General features: G+C 44.7%; 1 pseudogene; it reads left to right on the top strand.

Moving 5' to 3' along the window:
* Positions 1–5,604: 5,604 nt before the first annotated feature.
* On the top strand, positions 5,605–5,954 carry LOC102897818 (annotated as a pseudogene).
* Positions 5,955–10,313: the final 4,359 nt, after the last annotated feature.

The raw sequence follows: 10,313 nt of genomic DNA, 5'->3' as shown, positions 1-10,313 counted from the left end.
AGCTGGGCCTTCGGAGCATGAGGTTCTGAGGAGCCATGCACAGGCTTTGTGAAGCGTCCAGAGAGCCTCTGGAATTAGCAGGCGAGACTCTAACCTCCTAATGGGTTTGGAAAGAAGAAGAGACAGATCAGAGGAAAGAGAGAACTGCTTCTTCCTAGATTCCCAAGTGCCTCCTCTCTGCCCTGTTTACAGAAAACAAAGTGCCTTTGGCTGACTGGGTGAGTTCCCCTGAAGCAATTAGAGCAACCACTGTCAATGCTTCCAGGAGGCCACCTTCTTCCCTGACCCTTCCACCTTGCAGTAGGTGAAGGCTCCACTGGGGGCCAGTGCTGGCGTCTGTTGGGAACTGCATGCCTAGGGTCCCCAACTCCTCCCACAATCCAGCCAGCACTGAAGGGGTGCCCAAAGCTATCCAATTTTCCGTGGGCCCAACCTAATCAAGCACTGCGGACTGTGTCATCCTCATCGCAACTTGGGAACATCTGATGAGGAGGAACAGCTTTGAATGGGCCCCTCTGGTTCCCAGTGGAAAACCGAGCCCCTCCCCTCCTGACCCCTGTGTAGGCCTGAGGTAGGCCTTTCAACAGAACCACCCAACTGGAGGCACTGAACAATGATTTGAATGCTCCTTCCGGGGCAAAGGTGAGGGTGTGTACGCAAATCTCTGTTGTGCCCTGTTGGGGTGAGGGGCCCTACAGGATGCCACCACCTGTCTGCCACGCTGACTAGGCCTTGGAGGACATGGGAATCACCTGATGAGATGACATGGGCCAGGACTCATCTTGGGTGAGGACTCAGTAGCTGACAGAGGGACACCTCCTATTGATATGCTGGGGGTCCAGAGACTCTTTGTCCTCTTAATACCCGTGGCTCAATATCTTTCCTACCAGCCTGATGAACTGCTTGGGTGGTAGAGAAGTTTCCTCTCTCCTTTCTTTACTTTGTCCCCCACCCCGACACCTCACCCTAGGTTGGCAGGTCTGGGGGTATACTGGAGCCAGCTCATACAGGCTTGCAAGAGCCAACTGTTAAATATTCAGAAATTTTGTAAGCTGATTGCTAAACTCAGCCACCATTAAAAATTAAATTATACAAACCAGTATAATTATTCTCAAACTTTTGTTCATTAGGATCCTAAGGATCCTTTTCAGACATTATTTTGCATTTTACTACCCTCACCATGAAATTTTAATATTACTGATATACTGTATGTCTGCTTATGTACTGAGTGTCTATATCTGTGTTTTAGCTATAAAAAGAGTAAGATTATTTCTGTCCTCCACCAAGAACCAATTGTCACCTCTGTTGAGAATGCCTGATATAAACTCACAATTAAATAAATTATATTAAAAACAAAAGAAACACATACTCAAAACTCATCACTTCCTAGTTATTTTACTACAATTTTACTATTATCAATTCTTTCCAAGTTATTGATATATTTTTTTTACTCTGAAGAGCTAATTGTTCAACATTTACCAGTATAGCACTGGGTAGGTCTTTTAGCAAAATAACAGACACTTTGAGAAGTGATTGATTTTAGTCAAAGAAAGACTTTTTTCTAGCAAAAACTTCAGTTGAAGAAACACAGGAGGACCTGGAGAACTCCAGGGGATGCAGGCAAAACGGGAAAGAGGAGGCAAGAGAGAGAAAGGCCCTTCGATGCTGACTCCATATTGGCTGAAGGGTATCCCTCTATATGAAAAGTTTAAAGTGTGTGTGTGTGTGTGTGCGCGTGCGCAGAGTCTGCGTGTATGTAATTCACATCCTCCTGCTCAGGATTGTTTGTGATTAGCAATCACTTGCTTTTACCTCAGGTGTAGTGCACACCTTCACACACCATTAGAGGTCAGGGCAGAAAGTTGAGACATCCCCCGCCCCTACTGCCCTATTTCCTCCCAGTGTCTCTTGTCTAGAGTCTCCTGTAAACATCTGAATCTCCATTCTGAATGGTGCGCTGGGCCCTAAGGGAACACAGAGAAACCAATGACACTGCCCAGCCTTGAGGAGAGGGAGAAGACACAACTTTCACACAGACACACAATGTATAAGTATCGCATCGCTTCCTCCTCTCTGGGCCTCAGTTTCCTCACCAATAAAATGGAAGGGGTGGACTGTGTTCTAGGAGGCCCTCTCCACTCTCACCATCCTTGCCTGGAAAGCCATCTCTTCTTGCTTCCATCTGGACAAGGTCACTTCCTCCTCCCACTCCTCTGGCCTCCCTCATTTCCCATCCACCTGTAGGATGGCCTTCAACTTGGGCTTTAGCTTCTGAAGTGCCTTTAGTTCCAACTGCTTCTCCCCTGAAAGGCGATATGAAAGAGAGCAGAGCATGAACTCCGATACCGTCATTATTTTTTGAAAGCACTCATGTAATTCACTAAATTGATTCTATGACCTGAAGTTTGAAAAGCACCTTGGTGGATGGCAGCTGGGTTCATCAAATTACTTGTCACCTGGCCAACTGTGAGCCATTATCAGCCTGTCCCAACACCAGACTCCTTGTCTTTAAAACAGGAATAAGGCCTGCAGCACCTAGGTTGGGGTGAAGGTGCATGAGCTACTGTGTTGTGCACATAGTGGATCCTTGCTGTGGACTGAATTGTGTCCCCCCAAATTCATATGTTGATGCCCTAACCCCCCAGTACCTTAGAATGTGACTATATTTGGACACAGGGCCTTTAAAACAGCAGTTAAGTTAAAATGAGGCCATTAGGGTGGGCTTAATCCAATCTAACTGGTGTCTTCCTAAGAAGAAGAGATTAGGACATTTAGAGAGACACCAGGGTCCTGAATGCTCAGAGGGATGACCATGTGAACAGGCAGCAAGGGGGTGGTTGTCTGCAAGCCAAGGAGAGAGGCCTCAGGAAAAATCAAGCTTTCTGGCACCTTGATCTTGGACTTCCAGCCTCCTAATCTGTGAGAAGGTAAATTTGTTTAAATCACCCAGTCCGTGGTATTTTGTTATGGCAGCTCTGGCAGACTACTATAGTCCTTAAGAGGCACTGATTCTGCCTTTAATTTGCATCAGCCTTGTTTTAGATGTAGGAAGTCTTATGACACCAGGTAGGTGTAGCTTTCCCTGTGTCCCCAGAGGGCATAGTTCAACAATGGCGCAAAATACCTGGGTCCTCATTGTCCACTTTGCCCACCTGCAGACAGGGTGGGGGGATCCATCTGCCATTCACTAAAGTGCTTTTCAAACTTCAGGTTAGGGAATCAATATAGAGTCACACGAGTGCTTTTTACAAATAATGACACAATATAGCAGAAAATAGAAAATGCCAGAGTTAGGGAGGGGACTGGGTCCTCAGGGCAAGGGCCTAAAATGGGTGGATTCACTTTGTCCAGGCAAATGGCCATGGAGCCCTAGCCTTGGGTTCTGTCCTCTCTTCGTCATGGGACAAGTGACATGACCTCCTGGGCCTCAGGTTTCCTATCTGCAAAATCTCCTCACAGAGAGGGGTGCTGTCCAGGAGCCAAGGAACCTGAAGGCCCCCACCCACTGGCATAACAGGCAGTTTTGTTCTTTCATCCTTTCATTCAGGTCTGTCTGCTCTAGCAGGGGAACTATTTTTTTCCTCTTCTACCTCAGGAGAAAGGAATGCACGTGCCCCTCACCCCTCAAGAATCCCTGGCTGGGGATGGGCCAGGAACTCAGGGGTATCCAGAAAGGCACTTCAGAAGCTAAAGCCCAAGTCGAAACTCTCCTAAGGATTTTATGCAGATAAAATCAACTTCTGGTAAATGCTTGAAGCAGCTTCCAAAGGGGAGCGATGTCCTAAGAGGCCAGGAGAGGAGTAGCCTCCTACCCTTTGTTCAGGAAACAGAGGGATCTGGGCCCACCGCCACCCCTCCACACTCTGGCTAGGTTCCCAGGAACATGGCCCTTCGGCCCTGAGTCACTGTTAGAAGCCACCCTGGGCCCCCAGGGAGTGCAGGCTGGGACAGCTTCTCCCTCAGATGGTTCCCTGAACATGGTGTCCTAGCCACCCCCTCCCTCAGCCAGGCCCTTCTCCATGACATGAACAAGCTTCTTTTCTCTGGGCCTCTTCTTCTGCCTCTCTGCAACCCATGGTGACAAACCTGCTTCCATGCAGGGAACTTGGATGTGAGTAGACTGTCTGGAATTCCTAGAGGATTTATAACCCAGCAACTGGGATGGGTATAGCTGACCCCCACCCCTACCGCAGCTCTGACTCTGCCTCTAGCTCTGGCATTGGTCTCTCCTCTGTGGCCCCAGAGGCACATCTAAGTCACCATCTTAACCTCCATCCCCAGGTTCAGAGCAGAGAGCACTAGATGCAGAGTCAGAAGCCCTGTTTCCAGACCCAGACTGCCTCTAACTATATGTGACCTCAGGCAGTCCATCTAACCTTTCTGGGCCTTGGTTTCCTTACCTGTAAAACAGGTGGGCTGGTGGGAGATAGGTTAGTACTTGATTTTCTTTAAGAGATCTTTAACTGTTCTGTTTTTCTAAAATTCTAGGAAATGAACTAGAGGAGCTGAAACCATGCTGGTTTCTGCCTCAAATGGTAAAATGGGTACCCTTGTTCCTGGGGATGCAGCCGGCGCTTCTGAGCCACCAGACCAGTTTCCAGGGTTTACAGTCTGGTTGGTGGGGCAGAGGGTAGACATGCTTTCTGCAGCTTCACACCAGCAGGGTGTGAACTTTGGCCTGTACAGGGTATACCCAGGTCTGGGGCGGGACAGGGAGAGTGGTCATTCCCCACGAAGCAGCTGTGTTCTGCACCAGAGCTGGGAAATGGGGAACTTCTCCTTGGCAGTCCTCACTAGCCACTCTCCCTTCTCTTCTGTCTCAACTCGGAGACCCTCTGCTTTATTTTGGAGATGCCCATTGTCCAAGACTGATCAGAGAGACTCCCAAACCCCACCCACTCGACCTGCCCCCAGATCGTCCCCGTCATCCCCCTCGCCAACTGTCCTTTGTGAATCAGGAGACTAACAGATAATCAGCCCCTCTGGCCCAGAATTTCACTTGTTGAAATTAATCCTAAAAAAAAAGAGGCCCTCAGATGCTCTTTCTCCTCTGTGAAAGATGCCCTGACCAGTGCCCCCACTCCACCTTCCTACACACCAGACCCAGCTCCTTCTCTGTGGGGTTTAGGGACTTCTCTGTGGCGAGCAGGGGCTCTTCTTTGTTTCTCAGCACCCAACAAGTGCCTGTCTTCAAAATATTGCAGATGACATTTGGCCAAAAGGGAAATTGGTTTATGCCTGCAGCTGGTCCTAACTCTGTTATTTAGGGATAACAAAAGATGGGAAAAGTAAGTAAGGCTAGACACTGGGTTAAATTGTCTGCTGCAGCTGCTAGCCTAGAGTGTGGTTTGGCCATATCTATCAAAATTATAAATGCATTTCCTTTCTGACCCTGCAATTTCACTTCTAGGAGTTTATTGACAGATGGATGTTCACATATGTAAAATGATACATGTACAATATTAGTCACTATTTGCAACAGATTGGAAACAACTTAAATGTTCATTTATGGAGTCTAGTTTAATACATTATGCTTCAAATATATAGAGGAGAATTCTATGAGGGATAAAAAAAAAAAAAATTGCTTTTTCCGCTATCTGGAGCCTTGGAGGCCTGCTGAGAACAGGACTTCTAAAACAACAAATATGTCTGGAAGGCTATGGTCCAAGGCTATTTTTGCTGTCTATAAGCGGGGTCTCCGGAACCAGAGAGAACACACCACTCTTCTTAAAACTGAAGGCGTTTATGCTCGAGATGAGACTGAGTTTTATTTAAGCAAGAGATGTGCTTATGTGTACAAGGCAAAGAATAACACGGTGACTCCTGGTGGCAAACCGAACAAAACCAGAGTAATTTGGGGCTAGGTAACTTGTGTTCATGGAAACGGTGGTATGGTTTGTGCCAAATTCCAAAGCAACCTTCCTGCTAAGGCCATTGGACACAGAATCGTGTAATGCTGTGCCCCTCATGGATTTAAACTTAGTAAATAAAGTAGATTTGTTCTCTTGTAAGCAAACATTCAAATAAACAAATAAACAAAATGATTGAGGAAGCTCTCCTTGAATATAAATAGGAAGACTTCTAAGATATATTGTTGAATTAGAAAGGAGGGTGAGGAAGAGAGTGGTAGTTCATTATTCTTTGTGTAAAAAATGGGGAGGGGTCTGGGGAAGGAATACATTTAAGTGTACATGTGTTTGTTTCGATATGCATAAAAGGGTCCTTCACGGAGGCCTCACAGTGAATGGGTTAACAGTCAGTACCATGAGAGAAAAAATGGGCAAATGAGGAACAAGGTGGGAAGAAGTCTTTCCACTAAATGCTCTTTGAATATTTGGAATGTAAATGTGTTAACCTATTAAAAAATAAAATGCAAAATAAAATTAATAAAGACTATGAGGCAACATTGGAAAATGCTTATAAGATAGGTAGGGAAAAATTAAAACTATATTCAGTGAGATCATAACTATGTAAAACAAATGCATGTTAAAATTTCTATATGTAGAAGAAAAATTCTAAGTAATTTTTATTTCCTTTTTTTGTTGTTTTTCCCCCAGAAATTTCTATAATATATATTGCTTTTATTATTAGAAAAAATTAGTGACGCAAGAAAATACATATCTACTAAGAGAATGTATATTCTGTATAATCTCAGTTATGAAAACAAGGCATTGAAAAAGAATGGAAGGAAATATGCAGTGTTCACAGTGGTTGTCTATAGATGTGAGATATTAGATAATTTTTATACTTTGTATTACTTTCATGACGGAAGGAACGGAAGGAAGGAAAGAAGGGAGGAAGGAAGGAATTCTAGTGGGAGGGAATTCTTCACAATAACAGTTGTGTTAGGGTGTAAGATTATGGGTAATTTTTGTTGCTTTGTTTAGTTTCCCAAACTTTTCATTATGTGGTTTTATTGTTATTTTAGCGGGAATAAAACCCTCATTGCTGCAGAGCAGGATTTCACTCTCCAAAGATCTGCTGATTTGTGCTAAAGAGCTGGAGCTCCTACATGCTTGTTATTCATTTCAAGTAAGAAAGCAAAAGGGGTTGCTCTCGATGATGGGAGATTGCTACTGGTGACATGTCACTGGGGGAGAGAGAGCAAACATCAGAGCACCCTTAGCCCTTAAAATATCTCAGTGGGCAAACATTTATGGAGCCCCTCAGCCAGGCTTGGTGCTGCGAGAGTGAAGAGTAGTAAGATACAGTCTCTGCCCTCCCTGGGCTCCAGCCTCCTATGGCGTTCTAAGGCAAGAGTGTTTCACATGGAGGTGGAAGGGGTGTCCTCAGCGAGGCCTGAGCAGAGGCCTGGCAAGATCTGGCCTTGCAGACAGTGTCTAACTTCACCAATGGACAAAATGAGGCCGGTCTAAAATTAGGATTGTCCAAGGGTGAACCCTCACTGGTCCTCACTTGCCTTGCCATCGTGAGCACATATCCAAGCAGAATCTTCTTGGTGGAAAGACACCACTAAGTGATTACAAAGCAAACTGTCCCATAAGAGTTTCGGTCGTCCAAACTCAAGAGACCTGGACTTTGCTTCTGGTTCTGCCATTAACTATCTATGGGACCTTGGACAAGTAATTCTACCTTTATGAACCTCAATCTCCTCATTGTAAAGTAGGGAGAATCATAATAATAATGAATAGTACCTGCCCTGAATTCCTCCCAAAGTGTTTTGTGAGGATTAGATAACAAATGTATATAAAAGCACATTAAAACTATAAAGCATGGCAACTGATGAATGGATAAACAAAATGTGATATATCAACACAATGGAATACTATTCAATCTTAAAAAGGAATGAAGTACTGGTATATGATTCGACATGCGTGAACCTTGAAAACCTTACCATAAGTGAAAGATGACAGACACAAAAGACTGCATATTTTATGATTCCATTCATATGCAATGTTCAGACTAGGCAAATCCATAGAGATAGAAAGCAGATCAGTGGTTGCCAAGGGCTGGGGGGAGGGGGATGGAGAGTGACTGCTTAATGCGTACAGTGTTTCCTTTTGAAGTGATGAAGATACTCAGGAATAGATGAATAGCAGCGATGGTCGCACGACATTGTGAATGTACTGAAGTCACTGAATTGAACACTTTAAAAATGATTAAAATGGTAAATTTGTTATAGGTATTTTACCACACTTTTTAAAAACTGAAATAAGTATAGATGATTCAAATCTGAGTTTATTATTATGATTATTTCCACAATTAATAATAATAAAAAGATTAGATGTCCAGAATTTCAGAGTTCTTCATCTCTACCAAGGCAGTGTGAAAAGTGACTAGAAAAAGAAAAGAAAGTCACACTCAGAAACTGATCGGAGTCCCAGGGACACAAGTCATTCATCCTGGGAGCAGTGTGGCCAGAGGGGAATCCTGAAATGCCAAGGCCAGGGAAGCACACTGATCTGGGAATTTTAAAAACCATTTTGTGGGCTCACCCTTTAATTTAGTGGCCGTGTGATCCCTCGGGGGAGATTTAATCCCCAGCCTCCTGGCCCCAAACCATTTCCCAGCCAGACAGGAAAAGTGTTTTCTGGTTCCTGCCCAGACGGCAAAGGGCAGCTTCCTGGACATAAAGGGGCTGGAACCTGGCTTAGCTCCTGCGTGACCGCAGACCTGTAAGGCTTCAGAACTGGAGACTTAAGATGAAGACTTCTTGATGACAATGATGTGACATAAGAGCAACAATTCATTCACAGGACACTCAGATGTGCAAAGAAGATATTGTTCCTTTCTTTTTTTTTTTTTTTCCTGTTACTGATTTAATCTGTCTCGTGAGCCCCACCTCAGAGAGTGGGAGTTGCGAAGGAAGAAGATAACTTGTCAGTTGGGCATCTTGGTCCTTTCCCGTTTAACCTGCACCTAGCAGATAATATTCAGTCACCTCATTAATCGGGCCATTTCTCCCTTCCCTCCCCCACCCTCTCCTTATGCAACCTTGGGGTCAGTTCTCACACATGGAACCCGCTGCTCCCTTGGCCCTTTTCCTTCTCCCCACAATGTACAGGGCCTGAGGGGTAGGCACACCCTCTCCATCAGGGTTTCTTAAATTTCCCTGACGAGAAGCTGTAACTGGGGCACTAAGAGTATGATCAAGTAAATCCGGGGCAGGACCCAAGAATCCGTATTTAGTTCTCTCTCAGGAAAGTTAGAGAAATACTGCTCTGTGCCATATACTGGGTTCTCTCTAGCCTGGCTTACAATAACCTTAATGGTCAAGTCCTCCAGGCTGAAAACATTTATAAAATTATTTCCTTCTCTCCAAAGCCTTTCAAGATTATTGTCTTGCAAGGAGCAATGCATCAATAAAGGGAAACTTGTTAGTTGAAGGAGAGCAATGACTTTGTTGTAGAAACTGGTTCTTTGCTCCCCTTTTGACACTACAGAAACCTGCTGATTCTGGCCTGGGGAGCCTCAAAGGTCAGCAGGATTAATGGACTTACACTTTCAAAAGTATTTTTTAAATCCTCAATCACTAACAACAATAATATCTAATATTCATTGAAAACCTACTATGAGCAAGGCATTGTTACATGCATTCACAGATTATCTTTCTTAATCTTCACAACAACTTTACACTATAAACTATCCCCAGTTTACATGTAAGGAAACTGAGGTGCATAGAGGTTCAACAATTTGCCCAGGGAAGAGACAGGATTCGAAGTGATGTCTGGGTAACTCTAAGTGTTCTTTTACTCACTAAGATACTCTTCCCCTTCCCAAGTTTGAGGTCTCTTAGAAATCATCTGGTCCAATCTTTCTATTTTACAGGTGTGGAGACCTAGGCTTGGAGAGGGAGAGTGACTTACCAAGGACACAAGAGCTAGTCAGCAGCAAGGCTGGGAATACATTCCAGGGCTGGGGCTCCTGATCCAGTGCTCCTCCCCTCATCCTCAGCGCTGGCATTTGACTTGCGATTCTCAACATTCCCCAGTTGCTGTTGTACAGAGCTGCTTAACTGCCTAAGGACAGCGAGAGTCTTCAGGGGTCTGAGATCTGTCAGATGGTTTCATAATTTTAGTTAATTCTCGAAACATTGCTTCGATGCTGTTGCACCATGTTTCCGTTCATCGATTTCTAATGTGCACATTTTTTGGTTATGACTCTAAACCATTTGCAGTCTAATTCTGTTTTGCAGATTTTTTAGGAGTCAAAAAAAAGGTGAGGCTGGTAGTCCCATGAGAGCATCTCTGGACCATAACAGTTTGTTTCACCTTTGCAAGGTGCAAAGCCCTGAGGCAGGGAACTCCTCTGAGGGTGTGAATAATTGGGGTGAGAAGCCTGTTGACACTGGT

This window comes from Pteropus alecto, unplaced genomic scaffold (genome assembly GCF_000325575.1).
Source record: "Pteropus alecto unplaced genomic scaffold, ASM32557v1 scaffold202, whole genome shotgun sequence".
In the NCBI taxonomy this organism is placed as follows: domain Eukaryota; kingdom Metazoa; phylum Chordata; class Mammalia; order Chiroptera; family Pteropodidae; genus Pteropus; species Pteropus alecto.
The sequence above is the reverse complement of the archived record's forward strand: the minus strand, read 5'-3'. Positions and strand labels throughout refer to the sequence as shown.